Source organism: Rhyacophila brunnea, unplaced genomic scaffold (genome assembly GCF_057557595.1).
Source record: "Rhyacophila brunnea isolate RB1 unplaced genomic scaffold, BYU_Rbru_1.0 scaffold_8, whole genome shotgun sequence".
Lineage (NCBI taxonomy): Eukaryota > Metazoa > Arthropoda > Insecta > Trichoptera > Rhyacophilidae > Rhyacophila > Rhyacophila brunnea.
The window spans coordinates 14,065,792-14,092,250 of record NW_028233350.1 but is presented as its reverse complement, the minus strand read 5'-3'; positions in this window follow the sequence as shown (position 1 = coordinate 14,092,250).

Sequence of the window (26,459 nt, the reverse complement as noted above, 5' to 3'; positions counted from 1 at the left end):
CTTTTGAGTATTTTACCCGAATTTTGAGAAAATGTCTACGTTACAAAATACTGCTAATAATTTAAATAAAAAATTTTGCCGAAAATATGTGTTTTTTTATTAATGTGGATATTTAAGGTTTTTGGAACCAACACAATTTGTATTACGTTTTATTTTAACAAATCACATATAATCAATCAGTCACGCCTAATTTGAAAGGGATTTATTCTCAATGCGATTTTTTTTCCTTGTGTATATAAATTCAAGGAAAACAAATTGATGGATTTAGTCAGATTACCAAATATTTCTTTTCATTCCCTAACTACCTACGCATACTACGTACAATAATTTGTATTAGGATATCGATGAAATAAACACAATATGCCAAAGGAAAAAAAATATTATTCTTTCAAATACCTATAATGTCTTTGAAATATATTTTTATTGGAATATTTCTACTTTCTTAATACCTACAACAGTACTATCGATTTCATTTTTCATTACATTAATACATCATATATATATTGTATATTTTTAAAACAGGATGCGTATAATTTATGATTGATGGTTTTATGTAGAAAGAAGCTAACCCACAAAAGAAAATTTTTCAGTATTTTCCGATACAATATTAATATTTTTAGGACATAGTTATATTTATTTATTTATTTATAAAAAGAGTATTACGGCATTACAGCTATTGGCCAATGCGCCATAATACATAATAAATACAAATATATAAAAATATCTTAATTACAAATAACAATAAAAAGACAGCATGTGTAAAAATGAATGAAATATGATAATTTATACAATTATAAATTTAGCCTATTTATTACGTCCACAAACATTATATAGTTAATAAAAAACAAATCAACCTTTATGGTGCCATCAAATAAGCTAATTGCTCGATACACGGCATCATGAAACATAACATCTGTCCTGCGACGAGGTATCTTGAAGACCGTGGAGCTACGAGTGATATTGGTGGGAACATGAAAATTATTATTTGCCAGTATAAACGGATTGTAAATGAACCCACGAAGAAGTAAAAAGAAATGCTTTAAAAGAAAAACCACTCTTCGGGTAGACAAGGATTGCATTGATACTCGTAGCATACCCAGAAGAAAACGAGTCGGGAAATTCTATTTTTTTTTTTTTTTATTGTTAATATCATAAAGAATATTGATATTGTATAAAGTTATATTGAACTAAGCCTCATTTTTGTATACGTGGATTAAAAAAATAGAAATTCCACCAGTATTAGTGAACATAAAAAAATCATTTTCAAAATATACATTAGATAGAAAGTTAATATTTTTATTCAGTATGATTAAATCATTGATAAAGAATTACTTAAAAAAATATGGGAAAGCTAATCAAAGCTTTATATAGACTACATACAATATATTAATTCAAAAAAGGATTCTCAACTAGAATGTAGCGGCTTTTCAAATAACTAAGTAGTCTGTGATCTGCCACTCTGCATCATTGGTTATATAAAAATCCATTGATGATAGGGCAAAGGAAACACAATAAAAATAATAAAATTTTATATATGAATCTTTCACCACATTTTTAATAACTTACTTGTCTATTTACTGTCAAATATTATAGTTCGCATAGCATAGTTTACCACTTTGCGAGAACGAACATCGTTGTCAGTTGTCACTTTTCCTCTACGGATTGTGTGACATAATATAAATTAATGGACGTAAAAAAATAAGATTCTTACTATGGTTTTATAGAAACCACTTTTAAGTGGTATTTTAATATTTTAGAGATGTTTTTGCTCAGATCAATTTTCACACAGATTTGATTGCAGTAGGAATATATTATATTATACTAATTATAATCAATTTATTTTATATAAGTTATTAAATAGTTTGAAAATGTAATGTGTGTAAATCTAATAGGTTGAGCAAGTCGTTATTATCCATTTCTCGTAAAAACAGAAATCTGTTAATATAACCTCCACTCTGTGGAGGCCAATGACATTATTAATGGACAATGCACTCAATACAGTAGCTAGCAAGTAAATTCGCACATAGCGACATTTGCACATGTATGGGTAGACGCCACGCAATTTCCATTATGCGATATCACGTATCGGGAATTTATAGCAATATTGCCTTTATTGAAATGGCGTTAGAATAGTGTTTTATTTGAGCGAGAGCGAACCCGTTCGAACCGAACCATTCGGCAGACCCGACAAAAAGCATCGGGAATTTATAGCAATATCGCTTTTATTATAATGGCGTTAGAACAGATTATGCCATTCGGCAGACCCGTCAAAAAAGTGAGTGTCATTTTTTTTCCAGATGCTTCTTCCATATTAATGTCATTGGTGGAAGCAGTTTTTAATCACATAATAATAGTATTTTCAATTTATAAATAATACTTAGTTGATTGTAATGAAACATTAAACTTATATTTAATTAACAATTTTATTTATATTAATATTTCAATTTCTAAAAAGTTTTATTTGGGAGAAAAAGATTATTAAAATATTACTTTTCGACTGTCCATTGAAATGTGTGGTTTATAGGCTGTATTGGTCTTAAGTTCGTATAACCACAATTTTGCTAATTTATACACGACCGGAGACTTGGTAAATAACTCATAAAAGCGCACCCGTCAGAAAGCTAACAAAAAGCTTGTACCTAAGTTAAGCTTTTCTTATATCAAAAAAATTCGAAGGTGTTAATGCGTGGCCAGACATTTTTTGTCAACATTAACTTCCCAAACTTTTGACAAGATAGTCTAGACTAGATATTGACTTTTTGCTGAAAAATTTTACACTTGCTTAAACTGGTGTAGTGCATGCATCAAATAGATTAGTTGTTTTAATAATGTGTTTTTGATGTATAGGGGTTAGCTAGTTAAATCAATTGAGAACAATAATTTACCTAAGTTTCTAGTGTATCTATTATCGGGGCGTGGCCGTGACGGGTAAAGACAACGAGTAAAGACTAATAATAAATGGTTATTTTATCAGCGTGTACAAAGCGTCATTCGATGTTGCCATCACGCTACGTTGTTTTTTTTATATGCAGGCATTATTATTGATCGACAGTTAGTTAGGGTTATACAAACGCCTGCATATTATTAAATTATTAATTTGAAACATCTCAGATGGTTGGGCTATGTACACAGGATGAATGAGTCATGTCCAGTAAAAGCAGAAAGCAGATGTATTGGTCGACCACGTATAAGATGCATGAATTAAGTTGACCATGTTGGTGTTTGTGGCGAGTGTCACAAATGGATAGCCACTCAATTTAAATAATATTGATTAAATAAATATTACAATGGAGTTTTATTTGCCTCGGCAGTGTGAATCTAACCGTATCCGGAAACTTGTACGTATGCAGTTCGCCGTATCACACTTCACCGTGAAATGTTTTATCGGAAATATAAGGCCGTATATTAAAAACCGTCCAACCTGGATAAACTGGATTATTTGTTAGGTTAGGTTAGGTTAGATTTGCATTCTGTGCGAATCGAATTAATGTTTAAATGTTAACGGATCTAACTTGGATCTACCGACCACAAGTATAAAATAGTAGTAGTAAAGCTTGGTAGAGGAAAGAAATATTATTGAGCTTTTATGAGCATAATGTTACTACCGGTTTCTAGCGACGGAATATTATAAGACATCCAATTAAAAATAATTTTCTGATGATTTATATATCAAAGTATTTTAATCAAACGATAATTACATGTCTAAACATATTTCATAACAATAATATTATTTAATTCAATGATTTAAAAACTATTTAGAAAAACCCCTACTTTAAGAGTTGGTTTTTATTGTATTGATTCACTTCATGTTGTCAATGTTTTAAGACAACGTAAAACACTACTGTAGTGCAAATAGGAAAATAATGTGACGGAACTGCGAAATATTGTATTTAATACATTTATTGAAGAAAAATAATTTAAAAAGAGATTTAATTAGGTAATCAATTATTATATAATTATGTTAAATTGTTACCTACCATGATGATAATGAAGATGATTGATTAAACTGGCGCTAAGGTCCATTTAGGTCCGTGGCCGACTGCACAACCATCCTCCAGGCGTCTCTGTCCAGAGTTTCTCTTTTCCAGTCGGTCACACCCAGCTTCGCTGCATCTCTGCTGACGGCGTCCGACCATCTCTTCTGAGGTCGGCCTAGAGGCCGGATACCCACTGGGACTCCCTTGTACACCCTGTAGAGAGCTCTGCTTTCTTTGCACCTTACAACGTGACCGGCCCATCTCAGCCTTCTTGCCCTCAGAATATTTCTGATCTTTTATTTTTTATTTATCTCTTTAATTGGTCCAAGTATTCTTCGGAGAATTTTGTTTTCAAATACTTGGATAGCCTTTTCTTGTTTCTCCGTAATGCTCCAGGTTTCGCATCCGTAGAGAACTATAGGTTTTAGGATCACGTTGTATACCCAAAATTTCGTTTTTCTAGACAGCAGTTTGGACCCAAATATGCTCTTCAATGCAAAGAACCTCTATTTCCACTCTTCAGTCGGCAGGCAACCTCTGTGTCAAGATCATTTTTTTCAGAGATCCCAGTTCCTAAGTACCTAAATTGTGCTACTTTTTCAAATATGGAATTGCCAATTACAATATTTCCTGAGTTTCGGTTTTTTCTCGACACTCTTAGGTACTTGGTCTTCTCTGCGTTAACCTGAAGATTAATTTTCTTTGCCGTGGCCTCCAATGCAGTGAAAATATCAACTATATGTACCTGATCATCGCCCAGGATCACCAGATCATCTGCATAGCCAAGAACTTTATGGGATCCATTCAGGTCGACTCCTCCGTCACTTTTGAGAGCTTCTCTCACTGCTTTCTCTAATGTAAGATTGAAAAGCAACGGTGATAGAGAATCTTCTGTACATACCCTAACCAAATTGATAAGCTTTTCTGGGAACTGAAACTCTTTCAATATTTTCCAGAGAGTTTTTCTATGCACAAAGTCGTATGCAATTTTGAAATCAACGAAGAGACAGTGGACATCTTGGCTATATTTTCACCTCTTTTCTAGTATCTGGCGCAGTGTAAAAATCTGATCCATTGTGCTACAATTTCTCCTGAACCCACACTGATAGTCACTCAGAGCAGCCTACCATACTGAGCTCAATTTAAAATAAATAAAAAGAATTTAAAGTCAAACATGTCCAAAAATGTAATAAACTACATATTGTGCATTTTATAGCCGCCCGATAGGACACCCGACGGGACTTAAACCTGGATTCGTACCTTGATTTAATGGACAAAAACCGGTAGCGAACATTATTAACGACACCTTCGGTTGTCGCATTTTTTTTAAATTTATTTTTTCTAGTGGTTATAATATGCATGAGGTATTTTAAAATGTTCTACGTTCAATGTGTATAGAATGTTACATTCTCAAACATTTTCAATTATTCGTTGAATAAAAGAAGTGGTCAAACGAAAATAAAATCAAAATTACATAATAATAAATATTATAATTTGATAGCCTTCAACAAATGCCCATTTAATGATATATTTTTTTTTAATAAAAGTTTATTTTTGGATTTAAAAATAGTTTTAGATACTTAAATTTATGTAAGTTTTAGTAATTAAATAATTTTTTTATTTAACTATTTTGTGGAAAATTATCAATGTGTCCTAATTCCTTCACAATTATTGTACCTATGTCTCATTAAGTTGTAAAGAATTATAATTATTTGTTAATTATATAGGTTTTTAAGTAGTAGCGATTAATAAAAATATGTTGACTTTAAATTTTAATACATAGTATACATAATAATATTATGTCAACAGATTGCTTTCTTAAAAAAAAATAGCGTACATATTCATTCACTGTAGTGCATATTTTTTCGATTATTTAAATTATTCTGTAGCCCATGGAAAATGTATGAGATTTCGTAGGGTATTTTAATAAAACAAATTTCTGGAATCCGGCCTCAGAAAGCATAGTGCCGTGCGAATGTTTTATTTATGATTTCAACTCCCCGTGTGTGCGAGAAAAAAGCCATTCTTTTCAGATTCCATTGTTGCCATCTCATTTTTAAAAGTAAATTTTGAAGGTAAACTTGACAATGTATTAATAAAATAGTTACGTGATTTTAACACAAATCATACTGACACGTGAGACGAGACACGAAAAAAAAAATTCCGTTTGCTAACCTAATCTCGTAACACATAACATAGTTTTTTTTTACCACGATTTAACAAACAAGAGAAAAAATACACGTTTCGCACACAGGAAATTGACAATCACTATTGTATTTTTGGTAGGATTATGATAAAAGTTAGGTAAGACAAGTGTTGGCAAACTTTTTTACGTACGCGTGCCAAAATTTACCAAATATAATTTTTTGACTGTCTGACGTGACGAGCAGTTTTTCATGAAGAAAAATATTTTTTTAAAACCCTATCAAAATGATGATGTTCTAGATACGACTCACAGAACATAGCATACATAATATAGCTTTATCACTTTTTTCAATTACGCCATACACTTCGGTCCACCAATTTTAAAACTGTCTGCCACAATTACTACTACTATTTTCACCAAGTTTGTTTCTTATTTGGTGCAGTCATTTTTTGCGGGTGAAAATGATTTTTTTGTTAAAGTATTAATTAGTTTGGTTCTTTACGTACAAATTGATTCTAGAATATTATCTCCGATCAGATTCTTTATGGTTAAGTGAAACTGGTGTAGCCGAAATATTTATATAATAATATATATCATTATAGTTTTTGCTTACCTATGTGAATATATTTTTATCTTGCTTAAATCGTAGCTGAATCTGTACACTTACATTAAATATAATACAATGTTTAAAATTTACGGATGTCGTAAAAAAGTGATATCATGATTCAAACAAAAAATATACTAGCGCAGAGATGGTGAATCTTTTTTATACTTAAGTACTTTAAAAATTTAAAAAATATACCTATACGGTATTTCTACCAAAAAAATACGTCGTCATTGATTGAAATTCAGTATTTTGTTTTTCATATGTATCATTCCAACATACCTGTTAAATGAAAATAGCATCGGTGAAGGTGATTATCAGGAACGACCCTACTTATTTATAAACAATAATTATTTCCTGTGTAAACAGGATTTCCGTGAATGCCACAGCTAACATGCGCTAGAGCTTAGATAACAGATCACACTATCAACTATCCAATCAATCTGCAAAAATAACGAATTTCTGAGAAACGTGAGGAAAATAATATTGTAAAGCTGTATTTGTTAGTTTAAAGATTTTGTAGGAGGTTTGGTATTTTGATCGAATGTGCAATGTGAATCTCAGTTTTCCAAGCAAAGTAAATCTGTCGGATCGAGTGATTTGAACAGATAGATTATTTTTGAAATTCAAATATTGTATAAGAAGTCAGTGTCAATCCATATATTTTTTGATCGACAACTTTACTGAAATTGTATTTTATGTGTGAATTTTGTACGTATTAAATTACAGTACCTACGTCGTACATTAAAAGATACTATGATAATAGTAAAGTATGTAATATTATTACATGAAAAGTATATTAACATTATTTGGTATATATCTATATCATTATCACTCGAGTTCGTTACACGATGAAGGCCTCCCCTAGCTTCGGTTTCAAGTTCATTACTGCTACATCCAACTACTGAACTTTATGAGCTCGTCTATTCAGCGGGTTTTAGAGTGTCCCTGTGAGAGTTAAATGGCCCTTGGGTGCTATTTTATGACGGAATGTGTCCAGCGGTTTTGTCCACTCGCCGAGTGATGTGTCTAGCCTAGTCTTTCTCAAAGTGGGCGATAAAGCCTCCTTGTGGATGCTGGAGACTTTCAGGGGGGCAGTAGAAGGCTCAAAAGAAATTACGAAGCATTAAGGAAATGTAGAGGGGCTACGACAGACAAATTCCATCTATAAAAATCCGACGGAATCTAGACACGACACCACTTGAGATGCGATTTACTAATCGAATGCTTGCAGTCCCGTATAAACGATTAAATTAGAGTCGCTTACGCATGTAATAATGTGGATGCAGCTTTTTCATGTACGTAGTCCATGGTTAAGTTAACTAAATAAAATTGTTAACTAAAAAGAGAAATCGGCTGCAAATTAGCGGCGACTTAAGGCTGATATTAAGTGAATTCGAGCCTGATATTAACAAACTCGTCAAAATGCATCAAATTCATCCTTCACATTAGGTAACTTTTAAATTCAAAGCCTTCTTTTAATGTTAATAAAAAGCTTCTTAATATGATTAAGTAGGTAGGTATGTATTTTATTTCCTCTCATTGAAACATTCTTTGATCTCAAAATTAGGATATGGGTCACACCCTATCTATCCTTTCCATATAATAATGCATTTTTAAAAATTATATTTGCAATAACTGTTATTAAGATACGCAAGATGATTGTAATGTAAAAAGTTAAGTTAAAAAATGTGGGGGGCACTAGATTTTTTTTTAAATCTCAAAGTGGGTGGTGGTCGAAATAAGTTTGAGAACCTGTGGTCTAGCCCATTGTCATTTCATCTCCTTAGCGATATCTATCATACCATGTAATCTTGTCTGCTTCCTTATTCATTGGTTTATTTTGTGATATTTACGCGTTATGCCTAACATGCACTTTGTCATGCCACGTTGTGCTACTTGTAATTTTTGTATCTCTATTACATTAGCAGTCCATGTTTCACATGCATACATGAACACTTTTACTAATTTTTGAAGATAATATTATATTATATTGAATTAACACCACCGTGCTATTTTACGGTAGCAAGTCATAGAATCTTATGAATGTGGCTCAGCCACGTGCTACAAACGCTTGAAAATAGTTTCAACTGGATGCCAACCGTATTTCATTGACACATAAAATAGTTAAATACTATCTCAGACAAGGCCTGAATAAAAACGAATCATCGTAAGTGCGAATGAGAACATTCGGCATGCTTAAAAATTATCTCCGAAAGATGCGTTAGAGTACAATAAAATTTCTGCGGCTGAATTAAATATTTTTTGGAAACGTCGCCGGTAAATATTGATGTCAATGATTACATTCATTTAAAAACTGTTAGCACGTGTTGCTTAACTCATTCGCTGCTGAGTAGATAATGATTTTTTAATTAGCACCTTTAAAATGCACGTTAATTACATCGATCGGCCGCCTGGTCATTACGCGCCGGGTGCATCTTCCATGTCCAAAGTATTAAATTGATTGTTTTTGTGTTAAATATATAATTAATGGTAATTATTTTTAGATAATTTAGTAGAAAACATTTTTAACTATGTTGTGTTCAAATTTGGTTGCCGTACTGAGAAGCAACATGATAGTATAACGTTTCATGGTTAAGTTAATGATAATAAAATTGAAGTTATACGCGAGGAACACGGCTTCGCTTTGCTAAACAATAGCAACTCTCTTTATATTATTACTCTGAGAGCTGATAGGTATGGTATTACCCACCAGATTATATATATTATTTTAAGAAGCAGTAATAAACTAATAAAAATAACTAATAAAAATTGTCGTAATTAGATAAGAGGCTAGTAGCATAATAGTATAATGCACAGTTTGCGCGATACCAGAGGTTATACGGGTTCAAATACCGTCGAGCATTGAATTTTTTTCTTCAAAATATGATTTTTTCTATTGGGTATATAAATTTGAGGTGTTTTCAAGCTATGTATGTTTAATATAATTATGGAATGTTACGTTCTCAAAATCTTGTGAAGTATTCGTTGATTATAAGAAATGATTTATTAGAAAAACTTTTTATTTTTAACGCTTTCGCTGCTGAATAGATAATGAGATTTTAATTGCCCCCTTTAAAATGCACGTTAATTACATCGATCGGCCGCCTGGTCATTACGCACCGTGTGCGTCTTCCGCGTCCAAAGTATTAAGCGAAATGGGAGTTTGTAATTTTCATATTAATCTTCTTTCAATTATTAAGGGAGGACATGCTCGTCGTAGGTCAAAATTGAGTTTTTATTGTATTTTCAAACATGATCCTGGACACTCCTTAAATGTTGTAGATAATCTATTTAAATAATTTTGAAGCCTTATTATCCTTCATATTTATTTTAAACATTTGATGACTGTATAAAGTATTTCTGTTACATAAAATAGTATTCTTTTAAACCTCTCGCTCTAATGTTTTAGAATATAGTCATATTTCGGTACATAACTGTGCAGTGGTGTTAAGATTTTTTACATTTATTAATTTTTAAACGCATTTATAAAACCATCAGTATAATTTATATCGACAATATTATAGTGAAATATTTACGATAAAAATTATATTGATAATCTCTGTGATCCCAAATTTGACAAGAATTAGGCATTTTATTATTCAAAAAATCGGCAAGATTAACACATTTGAAGATGATTCTAAAGATACTCATTATAAGCTATGTCTTTGACCATTTAAGTGTGATAAACATCATGAATAATGATTGCTTTATAATAATTATTGACCTTAGAATAAGGTAGTGTTTTTTTGAAATACGCCATTTCTTTTGTCATTCCCCAGTGGTTAAGCTACAACATACGGCCGTAGCCATAAATTGACAAACTATAATTGAAGTAGGAAGTAAAATTATATTAACGCGCGTATTTGAACATGTACCGTTTAAAAAAAAATTAAAAAAAATCGGTTAGGTACATGTTCAAACACGCGCGTTAACATAATTTTACTCCTTACTTTAATTATAGTTTGTCAATTTATGGCTACGGCCGTATGTTGTAGCTTAACCACTGGGGAATGCCAAAAGAAATGGCGTATTTTAAAAAAACACTACCTTATTCTTAGGTCAATAATTATTATAAAGCAGTCATTATTCGTAGGATGTTTATCACACTTAAATGGTCAAAGACATAGCTTATAATGAGTATCTTTAGAATTATCTTCAAAAGTGTTAATCTTGCCAATTTTTGAATAATAAAATGCCTAATTCTTGTCAAATTTGGGATCACAGAGATTATCAATATAATTTTTTATCGTAAATATTTCACTATAATAATGTCAATATAAATTATACTGATGGTTTTATAAATGCGTTTAAAAATTAATAAATGTAAAAAATTATAACACCACTGCACAGTTATGTACCGAAATATGACTATATTCTTAAACATTAGAGCGAGAGGTTTAAAAGAATACTATTTTATGTAACAAAAATACTTTATACAGTCATCAAATGTTTAAAATAAATATGAGGGATAATAAGGCTTCAAAATTGTATAAATAGATTATCTACAACGTTTAAGAAGTGTCCAGGATCATGGTTTGAAAATACAGTAAAAACTCAATTTTGACCTACGACGAGCATGTCCCCCCTTAAGAAACGAATCGATGTATGTGTGGGTACATCTAATTTTTATGTAGATTTTCCGTAAAATTGAAAACTTTAATATGACTAAACTTTTTTATATCAAAAAGCGCATAAGTTATAATATACCAGATGTAGATCGACGATTACTTTGCTAAAGAGCTTTTACACAATTGGCTACAAAAGCGTTATATGTTAGTACGTGTTATTTTCTTATTTGTAAACTTTCTGGACACTTTCAGTTTTGTTACTTGTTGCTGCTTTAATAATATAAGCCAAAGCTATAAAAGAGTGAGCTCCTAAAACCTCGAGAAGGTAGTATTGAAAGTTTTTATGTCCTATTTTTATAACCAGTTAATCTTTTTTTCCAGACTTTTCTTCAGGCTATAAACAGTAAGGTGTTTATAAATATTATTATAGCCCAAACGTGTTGTCACGAATGGTGACAACCTTATATGCTATAAATAGAGTAAGTAGTGTTAAGGACCTATAGATAAATATTTTAGTGTCACTGGTAATTGAGTTTGAAAGCAAAAAATCAAAAAAATAGATCATTAAATTTATTTAAGTTGTCACAATTATTAATTATAAATATGTAAAAGTAAGGTTACGGAAGTCAACATGTTATTAAGGAAAAGAAAGATCGATGAAAAAATCAATAAAATCGAAACCATAATGTTGATATACATACTTTGACTGTATTTGTGGCATGTCAGTGACTAAACCGGCTCTCACATCTAGACTCGCCTCGTTTCCCGCATAGCCATAAAATTAAACCTTCCATAAACGGCTTTCCGGTGTTGCATATGAAGTCCGCGCAGATCTACCTAGAAACAGTGGCACGTAACCTTCGAAACGTATGGATATTTGGATGTGGCGATCGGCAAACCGGTATAGGAATGACCAATTCATAGGTGTTTGTATGCATCCTGGCATCTTCGACTCAGAGCCCGAGAAGCATGCAACTTGTCGATTGCAACAGCAGATGTTTTTTTTCAACCTAAACAGTCGCGTTTGACAATTCTGCGGAGCTCTATTTGGCAAGTATGTTTTTTGAATAAAGATGACGTCACAGCGACGTATTCAACACATTGCAGGTGAGTCTAGTTTTGGTGTGAGAGCCGGATCTTGCTTAGTATATAGCCTTTTACTTTTAGATGGAGTCCCGGGGCAAGGCCCCTTATCTCCTTCATCTGTGGTTGATGGCTTTTCATAGGCTTTGGCATTGTGCGTGTCCTTGTAATTACATACAGGGGCACGCACAGGTTATCATTCTCACATACAAACATATTTTTATGTCATTTAATAAAATAAATACAAGGAATAAAATAAATACAAAGAAACATTCTTTTATTTACAATTAACAGTGATATGACCCAGCTTCAGGTCGTATCTCTGGTCGGGTTGATTCCGGTGATGATCTCTGCAGTGACATTGATAGTCCGATGGTCCAACCCCGCCGAGCAGTATTTAATCTTTTATACTTGAGTCCCAGTGTCATGATAAATGTGTGGTATGTATTTAAATTTTTTAATACTTGGGAGGAAGGTTCCCTCCGTCTGCACTTATGTCAGGCGGCGGGGTGCCCTTCATCTTTTATTATCCTAGGGGGGAGGTCGGGTATCAATGTCTATTCTTGTTGCGCTGAAAATGACAGATTAGTCGCTTGGTTAGAAGGGAGTCTGTGGTGAGGATGTGAAGGAACTATGGTGGATGCTTGTCCAGCAGGATTGCCTTCGGCCTCCTATAGACGTAGTCTGTGTCGCTTTCATTTTCGATCAGTTGGTTTTTAATAGTCGCGTTGGGATGGTTTTTCATGTCTTTGTAGAATTTCTTCGGCAATTTCATGATATGTTCGTGGATGGTTTCAATTTTAAGGTCTCTGTGAAGTGTAGTATTGCGTACATACCACGGTGTGCCTGTGATTCGTCGCAATGTCTTGTTCTGAATAGTCTGAAAGAGTTTAATGTGTTTCGGGTTTGAGTAAGCCCATATGGGGCTTGCGTAGGTGATTGTTGTTCTGGTAATTGCTGTGTAGAGCAAAAGTTTTGCTCGAGTAGACAGTTTACTCTTGGGACCCATCATGGGTAGAAGTCTTGAATTTACTATTACGGCTTGGCGTTTTTTCTCTTGAATGTGTTTATTGAATGTGAGTTTGCTGTCTATCGTAAGAGCTAGGTATTTAACCGACTTATCCCAAGGGATTACGTGGTTGTGCATTTTGAGATTTATCATTTTAAGGCGGTGCCGATTCGTATGCTTGGCAAAGTGAATGGCAGCGCTCTTAGCTGGATTAATCTGAATACGCCATTTATCGCACCAGTTGGATATTTGGTTTGCCGCTGTCTAGACTTGCGTAATTGCTTTGTTGAGATTGAGCGATTTGCTAAGGATAGCTGTGTCATCTGCGTATTGGGCAACGATGGTCGAGCTACCGTAACTGTCGGTGGGAATCGGTATGTCCTTTGTGTACAAGTTGTACAGGGTGGGACCTAACACGGATCCTTGCGGGACTCCGGCTGTGGGTATTTTTGTTGTGGATCTAATTCCATTAAGTTTAACATTGAAGCTCCTATTCTGGAAAAATGAGCTTATCATGTTGATCATGGCTATGTTGAGTCCTGATTCTGAAAGCTTGACTATAAGACCTTTGATCCAGACCTTATCAAAGGCTTTTGCTATGTCTAGAAATAGTCCTGTTGAAAAGACTTTATAGTTAAATGCTTTGATAATGTATTCGATAACCCTAAGTAGTTGATGGTTGGTCGAATGTCCTGCTCTAAATTCGTGTTGGATTTCTGGGATGAGGTCTGCTTCATCGATCATGATTTGAAGTCTGCGTTTTATGACTCGTTCAAAGATTTTACTTAATGTCGGTAAGAGGCTAATAGGTCTATGATTTTCTGGACACGTTAGGTCTTTGCCGGGTTTTGGAATGAGGACTATGTCCGCTACTTTCCAGGCTGCTGGAAAGTATTGGAGCTCTAAGCTGGCGTTAACTATCTGTGTAAGTATTTCTATACCTCTGTCTGGGAGGTTTTTGACGGCTCTGTTTGTTAGACCGTCGTTACCAGGGGATTTTCGGTTATTAAGCCACTTAATGAGGCAACCAATTTCCGTGACCGTGGCCGGCCTTAGAGGATTTGGGGGAGGATCTGACCTCTTATTGTATATTTCCCTGCCTTTCCTGGTGATTTGTCTGACATAGTTAACTATTTCCGGATTGTTCCTGTCTATTGTGTTTGGAGAGAATTGTTTTGCTATGCTGATTGCAAATGCTTCAGCTTTATCTAAAGATGAGTATACCGGGCCGTTAGGTCCCTGTATATGCGTTATCTTCTGCTTGTTCTGTCTTAAGATTTTTGTTAGGGACCAGTATGGTGGGCTGCCCTTGATTAAGTTATTGACTTTTTGGCACCAACTGGCGTCATCAAGTTCTGCTAGTTCTTTCCTGATCTCTGGTATCAACCTGTTGTATAGGGTTTTGGATGTGCGGTGTTTTTGCTCCTGCCACTGCAAACGTGCTTTATTTTTTTCTCTGATTTTATCTTTAAGGCTCTGTTGTATGTCTGGGCGGAGTGTATGATTTGATGGTCTAACTACGGTGGCTGAATTTACGGCTTCTAGAATTTCGCCCGTGAATGTCGCGACTGCGGAGTCTATGCTCTCCTCAGTGTTAAGAAGGGTTGGTCGCATGAGCTTTTCCTCTAACGTTGATTTGAAGTCTTATCAAGAAGTTTGGGTTCTGATGCGTCTGTTAATTGCTAGGGCCACATTTGATGGGTCTCCTAATGAAATCAGTTTCCGCGAGTAAGGCAAAGTCTATAATAGAAGGTCGATATATGTTATTGGCGGGATAGTGCGTGGGCTCTGATGGAGCAGCTTAGGTTATGTTATTATCTTCAATGAACTCGTAGATCATTTTACCTCTGAAGTCAGAGTGGCGGCCACCCCAAGATGAGTGCTTAGCGTTGAAATCGCCCGCAATGACTACTGAGGTAACTTTAGCGTCCAGTAGGCTATCTAGATCTGATCTGGTAATAGAATCGTCCTTTTTAAAAGGAGGAACGTAGACTGACGTGAATTTAACGCTGCCGGAGGTGCGAGTATTAACAATAATTGAGCATGATTCTAGTGCCCGGCTTTTTGAGGTCGGAGGTGCCTCACAATGGTCTATATGAGACTTAATAAAGATAGCGGTTCCGCCGCCTCTGTTCGTTAGTCTGTCTGTTCTGTAAGTGGTGTAGTTTGGAAAACGGATGCGGGAAGTAGATTTAAGGTAGGTCTCGCTAACTAGGAGAATGTTGATGTCGTGCTTGGATAGGAAATTGATGATTTCCCCCTTATCAATAATTAAGGTACCGCGAGCATTCCAGATGGCCGTCTGTAGTGAGGCTAGATTAGTCTTAGTAGCCATTTTGCTGGACAAGTTTCGTGGCTTGGGCTACCATGGCGGTAGCTTGCTCCATAGTTTTTTGCAATTGGAAAATTGCAAATTCCAGACTTTTGAAGTCTGAATTGGGGTTGGAGGAGGGCTTGCTGTTGGTTTTTGTAATTTGATTAGGATTAGCGACTAACCTGTTATTTGAGTGCGTCGTTGTTTGACTGCGGTGGTCTGGTTGTTGAGGTCGTGTGTGGGCAGGCATTTGGCGAGTCTCGTTCTGGGTGTGCTGGGTGTGCTGTGATTGTCTTTGCCATGTAGGAGCGGGCCAGGTTCGTCTGTGATTTGCATTAGGTAATCCTGGGCGCGGGAATTTTGGGCATCCTCGATAGTTGGCGGGGTGGGGAACCGCGCAGTTTGCGCAAGTGGCAGGTCCCATCTCTCGAGTGTGGTTACACTCCTGCGTCCAGTGGTTTTCGGCGCATTTCACGCATTTCGGTGGGGCGTGGCAGTTGCTCCCCGAGTGCGCGAAACCTTGACATCGGTGGCATTGTCTGGTGGCCGTTTTTTTCCTTAGAGATTCTACTTTGATGCGGTGGTAGAGCAGAGTCTCGAGATCGAAGATCCTCTTGCCTGCGTCACTTCTTTCTAAATCGACCAGTACCAGAGGGAGCGGCTCGTGGTATAGTCTGCGGCGCATCCTCTGTACGGCGATGACAGGAAATTGTAAGTCACTCAGCTCGTCCTTTACTTCGTCTCTAAGGACATGCCAGAGTTAACCTTTGATGTTAATGGCCGCTTCAAATCACACCCGCCCCGCACCACACCCGGTCTTAATCGGGTGTATCACGGGACCCTATTTATGGTTGTAAAGCATCATTTTTTTATGACTCAAAATGTCTCAGGAAAAGTTACCAAAGACTGAGGTTGCAAATTTGATTTGACTAAATTTAATTAATAACAGAATTATATTAAGAGTGTCCATAGGAGAGAAGGGAACGTAGAGGCAAAAATAAAAATTTGAATAAGTAACAAAAGGAAATAGAAAACTGCCGAATACTCCAAATGAAAACAATTTCACATTGGCAGTACGACGTCGCAAATTTTCGAAATGCAACGAAATTAGCCTTTACGATGACCGTCGGATGGTTCGTGGGCCAACAGTTGCTTCTACCGACTTGAATAGCTCTTTTGGGGATGATGAGGTGTGGATATACGGACCCATGAATGATGGTGGGGAGTAAAGAATTAGGTACAACACGGAACTATACCGCTTATACCAAGATTCAAAACTCTCCAACTTCATAAAACTCCAGAGGCTAAACTGGGCAGGCCATGTCCAGCGCATGCCTGAGTCACGGATACCAAAAAAGATCCTCGAAAGAAACCCAGGAGGGAAAAGGCCAGTGGGAAAGCCACGCACACGATGGGGTGATAATGTTACAAAAGATGCCAACCAGATACTAAAAATCAGGAACTGGAAAAGACGTGCGGAGGACCGTTCCGGCTGGAGGACAGCGGTGGAGGAGGCCAGGGCTCGACTTGAGCTGTAGCGCCATCGAATAAGAAGAGGTGTGTGAAGATAACGTTGTTGTTGCTTAGATGTTGTGATGGGAGAGTTTATTTATCGTTACACTAATAAATAAATACAATGATAACGACAGCATGAAGACAGATAAAGATAAACAGATAAAGACAGCATGATGTTATAATCGCGGGTACGGATGTACTGATAAGATTGATTAAATTAATAAACTGACTGGCGATGTACCGAAATATCAATACAAGCGAGAGACTATACTCGAGATGAGTAGTGCTCCGAGTGATGGACTCGAGTGAAGTGAGGATTTAGTGAGGGCCTTGCTATTTATACATTAAAAGAGACGGAAAAAAAAACACATAATAAACCCTATTGATCTAGATTATGACTGAGGAAATGCTGACAATCGTTTCCGCTACTTTGTTTTGTTTTGACAACAAAACATACAAATTAAAGTATGTCACTCTTGTAATCCTAAGAAGTATGATTGCTACACTCTTCTCTTTCCATATGCATGTATTTTAGGACGTTTCTAGAAGATGTGGGTTGCATTCTGCACCTCCGTGATTGGTACGGGTGCAGATTTACTGAACTGTTCCAGGTAGCAGATGATATGGATAAGATCGCCCTGGTGAAAAGATGGTACTGTAACGTCCACAAAAAGTGGAGTAGTTTAAGTAAGATAGTTTATCACTTTCACTAAGTCTTTTAGGTTTCGTAATTACGAATTTAAATAGTCTTTGTACTTGTAAAGGTATTATTTGCTATTTTATTATTATACAGAAGACTATGAAAATAGGACTCTGTTAAAGTCTCTTTTGTTTTGTCAGGAATAGCGAAAGAGAGCGGAAATGTTCACAGGAGATATCAAATTAAAATAGAAGAACTTTTGATAGATGTTTGATTCATTAAACGGAGCAGAATTACAGTAATACAAATATTACAATTGACAGAAAGCCAACTTACAATATGTGAGGTACAACGGTTGACGGAGAACTAACAAATTCATTACGTGTGCAATGGTAGATATATGAAAAAGAATAATGTTCTAGAAGTTTATAATTATCAACACAAATAACATATATTATTGTTTTGTGGTTTTCTGGAATTAATTAGAATAAATTGAATCAATATTTAAATTGACAATATTATTGATATCAAAGGATGCTATTGTTATCAGAGGAAGTTGCGGTTTTTATAGTTAGAATCTGTTATCTACTTATCGATTTTATGCATAACAGTACGATAAGAAGATAATGTACCATTGGTTTTGATTGATTTTTAGTTGGAACATTTATTTTATAGTGCTGAATACTAATTAAGAAAATATATAAATAAACTAGAAATTTCAAAAATTCCATAGAATACTAAAACATTGACAGGGGCCAATATTTTATTTTCGTTATTACTACCAGATTAAACCGATTTTTAATGTAGACATGTAATATTATGGTGCTAGTTTTATACACTTATAATAAATGTAAAAAAGGTTTTACAATTTTTAAAACTTTTCTTTATTAAATGAATTCCTGTATATCGTGATAAACTCATCCCCTTTATTGTTTGGCCTATAGATTGTTTCAACGTGAAAATGGTCGTAAGTTTCAATAAAAATATTTCAATTCAACTTCCTGTTGTTTAACTGATACAATGGCGATCAGCGCCTAATTCCACAGAAGCCTTTAAAAAGTTTTATACTAAATCCCTCATCAATCAGAGCACTAAAAAATGTTTTTTGCTTCGTTGTAAAGAGAACTTTTTGATAGATCATTTACAAACCAAAACAAATTTTGTAAAAAAAAACATGAAAATTTCACACGAGATTAACTTATTTTATATTAAGCATGTTTTTATAGTATTTTTGGCTGTCTAAATAGAGTTTTTAAACGTGGTCTCACATTACGATTAAAATGTAGACCATTCAAACAGTTTGTATTTCCTGTAATCACATATTTTATATGCATGCGAAACATGAAATAAAAGAAAGGTTCAAACACATCTTAGGGTATGAACACAGCGCGGTATGGAAAAGTGCATGATGGACGTAACGCATAATGACAATAAAACAAAAATAACTGTTCAAGAGAAAAAATATGTTTCTTCTTTTTTGTCGGGCATGTGCACCTCACACGCCTTCAAGAATCCTTGTCACTCGCTAGTCTTCTTGGATCATTCCTATAGCTCCGTAATCTGGTTGGCCTGTAAAAAGCAAGCCAGGTTGAAGTTCTCTTTGGACGTCCACAGCACATAGGCGATCCAGTTTCAACATCGTCTCTTCACTCTCTGCATGATGAGAGGCTGCTTGGTTTGTTCTCTCATATCCACGTTACACCTAAAGTCATACTACCGCACACACAGTACCCGTCGCAAACATCATATTTTCTCAAAGCCTAGTATAAGAAGGCTTTGAAGTTTCATAAGGTGCCATGGTTTGTTACCGTATATAAGGACCGTCCAAATGCAAGCGTAGTGAACAACAGCCAATCTGAGACACTCCGCATCGAATTGAATATTGGTCCTGCTATTCCCATTCGGATAGTGAGATCCATGTCTATGTATATGCGATGTAATAGAGTTTGTTTAAAAATCTTAAATGGAACTGAGCTAGACGTATAGGTTTAAGAAGATATTATAATCGCAGAATAAATCTTGACATTCAATGCTACAGAAAGGCAATACAACCGAGAGGAATGGAGTTAACTTGTAGAGGTTTTCATCCAGTCTGATTATAATAGTATATTTTTGTGAATGTGTATTTTTTTATTTCATTATGTAAAACTCTTATAGAAATATATAATGATGCATGTACATGATAGTAGAATCATTTTGAAAAAATATATAAAGTGATTTTCATTGACAGAAAGTAAAGGGGTTAAAAAATCACTTCCAATTAGTACCTATGACTTTTTTGTAGCAAATAACTTTGAAAAAATTTACAGCTGAGTAAATCTTGGGCTTCATTTTAGGTACCTAACTATATCACGCTTGAGAGTTTTGAACTTTTCCATGGAAATCGGTTTTAGGAACTTATCATCTTTAAGCTCTATCTACTTGTGACTGTGTATAACTGAAAAATATTAAATTATGACTAAATTTACTATTTTTGAAATGATTCTAAAGATGAAAATAAAGTACCTACCTAATGAAATGTTCCAGGAGTTAGTAGGTCTAAAGTAATGTAGTAAAATACTAACAGTCAACATAATCTCAAATTCATTATAAATGCCATCCTGATAAAATAAGGTTGTGAATCCCTGGACTCTTAATCACTCTTTCTTACATCACTCATTTTTTTTTAAATTAAATGTCATTCAAATAATCTCAGATGATAATATTAAGTTTCTCTACATTTTCATATGTAAGTATACGGTGTAATCAATAAGAAAGAAAATATGAATTTTCATTAAAGTACACATAATATTTTAATGTGATTTATTTTATGGTTGCTTGAATTTAAATAATTGCCTGCAATTCTTGGTGAATGACAAAGAACTACCCTCCCATGAATGAGTCTTTTTGAAGATTTGTTTTTCGAACGTAAACTTAAAACTGTCAATTGCGAATTCGTTTGTCATTAGGCACCACTTTGCGAACTGTCAAAGTTAAAAATGAATTTACGTTATTTGTTCGGAGTTATTTCAAACTTGTGAAATTGATTTGTTTTCAAACGTTCACTGCCTAACCGCGTATTTCATTAATCTTTAAGATAAATGTTGTCTTTTGCAAAATAATACATTATCAATATTATGAACTCAAAGAAAACTCACTACAAAACTTTAGAGTTACCTGATTTTTTTTTAAATGATTTTACTTAGGCTTTGACTGCGACTCGCTGTCATATTGCCTCTTCTCATCTAGAAGAGGATCCGCCTAGCAGGCCTTCACTCCATTTCTGTTGAAAAACTTTACAATTTTGCCAAGGTCTTCCATCGTACCCACTGCCAGGGCATCTTTCAATTCGTCGACATTCTCAAAGATACCTTTATTTGTTTTAAAATAAAATATATTGTATGATTGAATTCCGTTAAATAAGACTTCAATTAGGAACGTTCTTGCTTTTTTTATTTTTAGAAAAGTTTTCAGGAATGACCGTAAACGTTAAGGGGGGACATGCTCGTCGAAGGTCAAAATTGAGTTTTTATTGTATTTTCAAACCATGATCCTAGACACTCCTTAAACGTTGTAGATAATCTATTTATATAATTTTGAAGCCTTATTATCCTTTATAATTATTTTAAACATTTGATGACTGCATAAAGTATTTTTGTTACATAAAATAGTATTCTTTTAAACCTCTCCCTCTAATGTTTTAGAATATAGTCATATTTCGGTACATAACTGTGCAGTGGTGTTAAGATTTTTTACATTTATTAATTTTTAAACGCATTTATAAAACCATTAGCATAATTTATTACGAGATAATTTTTGTAAAATATTCACGATAAAAAATTATATTGATAATCTCTGTGATCCCAAATTTGACAAGAATTAGGCATTTTATTATTCAAAAAATCGGCAAGATTAACAAATTTGAAGATGATTCTAAAGATATTTATTATAAGCTATGTTTTTGACCATTCAAGTATGATAAACATCTTATGAATAATGATTGCTTTATAATAATTATTGACCTAAGAATAAGGTAGTGTTTTTTTGAAATACGCCATTTCTTTTGTCATTCCCCAGTAGTTAAGCTACAACATACGGCCGTAGCCATAAATTGACAAACTATAATTAAAGTAGGGAGTAAAATTATGTTAACGCGCGTGTTAATAATAACAAATCTCCGAAGCTATGCTTAGAAAACTTAATATACTAAATTTTAATAAAAAATATGACCATAAAATATATGTAATAATAAGATGTGGTCCGATTCAACAAATTCACATGTTATTACATTTTTTACAATTGTAAGTTTATCTTTGACTTAAAATGAAAAATATTTTTTTTAATGTTTTCAGATACATATTTATCAATAAATACAGTTGAAATTGTAAATTATCAAAAAAAAAATCTCAAATTGCCAGCTTCGTATTTTTCCGCTAGGTACCTCTTTAAAAACGGCTCAGTAAAGGCTTCACCTTAATAGTATTGGCTTAGAAACTTAACAAACTACGACTCTGCAGTATTTTTCAGAAACCGTACATCTTGATAAGACCTCGTGAGACCATGAGCTGTCGGAACACACTGGAAAGGAGGAACGACAGTTATCTAATATAGACTTTATTATACTGCATTTAATATAGTGATAAAAGTTTCAGCCTTCGAATGATTTTTTATGCTGTAGGGTTGAAATGGTTATTCTATTTTTAGAAATCGTTAAAAGCTTTCTATTGATCTTTATATTATAATAATATACCTTTTTTAATATATTAATATCACTCAAAGATCCCAGTTTTTTTTATTATCTGTATTTATAAAGTTGTTTTTATCTTATCCGATGCCTTGTCTGCGGCTCGCTACCATATTGTCTCTTATCTTTTGATTAAAAGATTCGCCATTGAGGCTCTTTTTTCAATTCTGTTGAAAAACTTTACATATTACATAACAAGCTCTTCTATCCACACTATACTAATGACCATTTCAGTTCCTTGACGTTCAAATTAAAATTTATTTATTTAACATAATAATGAACATGACATAATATAACACATTTAAACCATTCACGACATCAGATAAAACATAAATGTTAACACTATTTAAATAAAAATGCTGAGTTATACACCTAAGTAAAATAAATAAAAACGTATATGGATGCACACCGTTTGACCCTATCTTAAAAACTTATAAGATAGTGTATATCTCTACTTTCTACTATCTACTCTCACGTAAGTGGAATATATAAATATCAGAAACGATTTGATTGAATACAGTTATTGTCCTCCTAATTAGCATTACCAATGCCAGGTTAATTTTGCACCTTGAGAGAACGAACAATGGATGCATCTGGTTTATAATATAATTATCAGAGATACACAAGTAAAAGTCGGAAAAAATAATAAATGTGGTAAAATATAAAACTCTTTTAAACTGTAAGCTAAGGTGTGATAATAGTCGCTAAGTAGATGAAATGGTAATGTGGTGATAATGATGTAAGTATACTGAAGAGAAAGTCATTTGGATAGAATAACGGATAATATTCATACAGCATAAAGTAAAGGAGTCTCAAAATTTTCTTCTGAACCTTCTCCGCCATAAATCTGTTCTTATAAAATTGACCCACTCTCAAGCCAGTTTTTAAATAAGAAATTAGAATAATTTTTAATACAGTAACATTCAAAAAGACCCGGGAAGTACAAATACAAGCAAGCCGCATTTATATTCTGTGTTGTTTATATATTATTTATTATATGTGTATAATTAAAGTGCATGTTATATATACAACGCTTTCCCAATGATCATATTCGTTGGAGAGCTACAAATCGTTTCTTCTCACAAAAATAATATCAAATCAATTAATTATCTACATTGTAGCCAAAACTGATTTTGAAAGTTCTTCTTTAATAAAAATAATGGAAATTAAAGAAAGACATTGTATTATAAATAACAAACACCTAATAACACATGTTTATTTCATATTTTTATTACAACGCAATATTCATATCATTTTTGTTGATACGTGAATATTGTAATGAATAAATAAGTACATAATATTGTTAATAATTAAAATATTCTTATAAACTATTTAGTCTCCACCATAAGCCAAAATAACACTTAGAAGTTGATCAATCAAATAAAATGAAGGTGGTATGATTTTTGTGTGTTTTTATAATAATTATTAACCTTTATTCCACCCAAATCACATTTTTAAACTCCTCGATTCTTAAAAAAGAAATAATAAACATTATCGATTTCACTATAACGTTCTTAAAATTATTTTATTTTTAGAAAAAAAGTGAAAGAATTTACCCGCGAAAATATACAATATATACAATTAATTTTGTATATTATATTCACAAATATTTTGATAAATGCATCATAATAATACGTTTCTCAATTCTTTCGCTATTAAATAGATTATGTAGCGGCTACACTTATGTTACTTACGTTAATTTTCAGTCATGTAAGCGATTTAAAATATCATCGCATTAAATTTTAATCATAATAATATAACATATTATTATTCTTAAATTTCGAATTTGACACATTTGAACATTGCAGAAAATTTGATAATTTCAAACATATTCCACGTTTAAAATCGTGTTGCCTATACATGTTGATAGCAGTGGCAAAGACTCCATACTAGGCGATTATTTAAAGCCTACCTTCTTAAGAAAAATATTTTTTAATTGCATATTGACATATTTATATACTTAATCACTTCATTATTAATTTATGATACATAAAAATAATTTATTTTGCCAACGAGAGATGTCGTATATGTAGGAATGTATTACAGTATTACACAGTTTACAAAACAACTGCAATGGTATTAAAAATATACCACAGCGCGCCGTAAATAAATAATAAACGCCGCGACGTCTCAACGTAAATAAATCTCCGATTATGTGTGAAATAATTCTGAATTTTTTTCGTATGGACTTTACGTCTCGTAACCTCAGCAAGTCTGCTGATTTGTACGAAATAAGGTAAGCTCCTATCGCAGAGCCTAAAACATTCGCGCATAATAATGTTGTCACGACTGCGCACTTTGTCCAAAATCATTAATAATTAGATAATAAAAAAAATAATTTCAACGGCGTTTAATCGAATATTAATAAATAAGTAAGTATAGATTGTTTTTATAAATAAAAATAAATGTTATCTAATGATTTTTGATGGGTATACATGTTTTGAAAAATACGTAATTTAAACACATCGCTCATTTTTATGTCGTCAATGAGTTTTTGAAGTTTCATTGAATTAGTGTGTCGTTGTCATTTACTAGAGTGTACCTATTCATTATAGTAAATATCGTACTATTCTCATAAGTATACCTGACAAGTGTGCTCTTTTTAGCAGATCTCCGCAGCCTACCTCTTTCTAAAAGTCACCCTTCGCCACTGGTTGATAGTTATCTTGATATTTAAAGTCTCGCTATCCAAATACATTGCCATGGCGTTAACAGCATTTGATATACATAACCTTCGATGATTTTCTTTATATCTAATAAATTCACATTTACGTATACATGTATTAATAAGGAGCAAGAGACCATTCAAACTACATACTATATAAAAACATCAGGCATCCCACGTCATTATGTTTCATAATTATTAGCTTTATTTTATAATTTTATAAAAATCTTACAGATGTATCTACAATTAGAATGCCAATCGCCCTGCAGGGTTTATGTCTCGACTCTGCCAGTTACATACATAGTGGTGAAATAATAGTATCTTTAAAGACAATTTTATATTAAAAAAAAATCACTTATTCAGAAAGCAATTTCAGACCTCAATTGAATTTATTCTTTTTATAGATTCAAAGATATTAATACATAATGTATGTACATAATAAGGTAATAATGCGACATAACCCTATTTACTGAAACGGTTTTCAATAAAAGTCTATCAACCCATTTGATATTTTCTTGTGACTTGTTCAGCCGCTTTGTAACTTTTTGTCCTCTTTGACAACGCTTTTGAAACCTACTAACATGAACCCGTTTCGTGGATACACTTTTTATAGTAACAGATTGTTTGCCAAACAAACCGTCACTTCGTTCGATATGATAAAAACATCAGTTTTCGACGGTCTGAAAAGTTTCAGAATCCAGACTGACCAGTGCTGTTCTTACCACAGTCACAGATTTTATATTTCTAACTTATTCGGCCAGTTGTTATACCTACCTAAATCATCTTTGAAACAACACATTCAACTATTGTAAAAGTATTTTATTACAATGGAAAGTGATATCTGTGCACTCACTGAATTCATGATTCACTCAACGTAGATGAAGGATTTTAATTTTTAAGACATGTATTTATTCCTGTTTGCTAGGGATTGCAATACCGAATGAAAATACCAATACTGGTGTTTTATTCATTTATTGTATCAGAAAAATATGAAAAATGAAATTTCATCGTATACGCAGTCATACACGATATGAAAGTTGGTTATATATATATGAGGTATTCAGCACCGGATAAATCTTGATTAAACACCATGCACGTAGATTGCACGAGGGAGATTTAGATATTAAATAAATAATACAATTATTGTATGAAGATCTTACATTGACGCCACTGTCGTATTCTTTAGAAAATATATCATTATTTTTTGAGTAT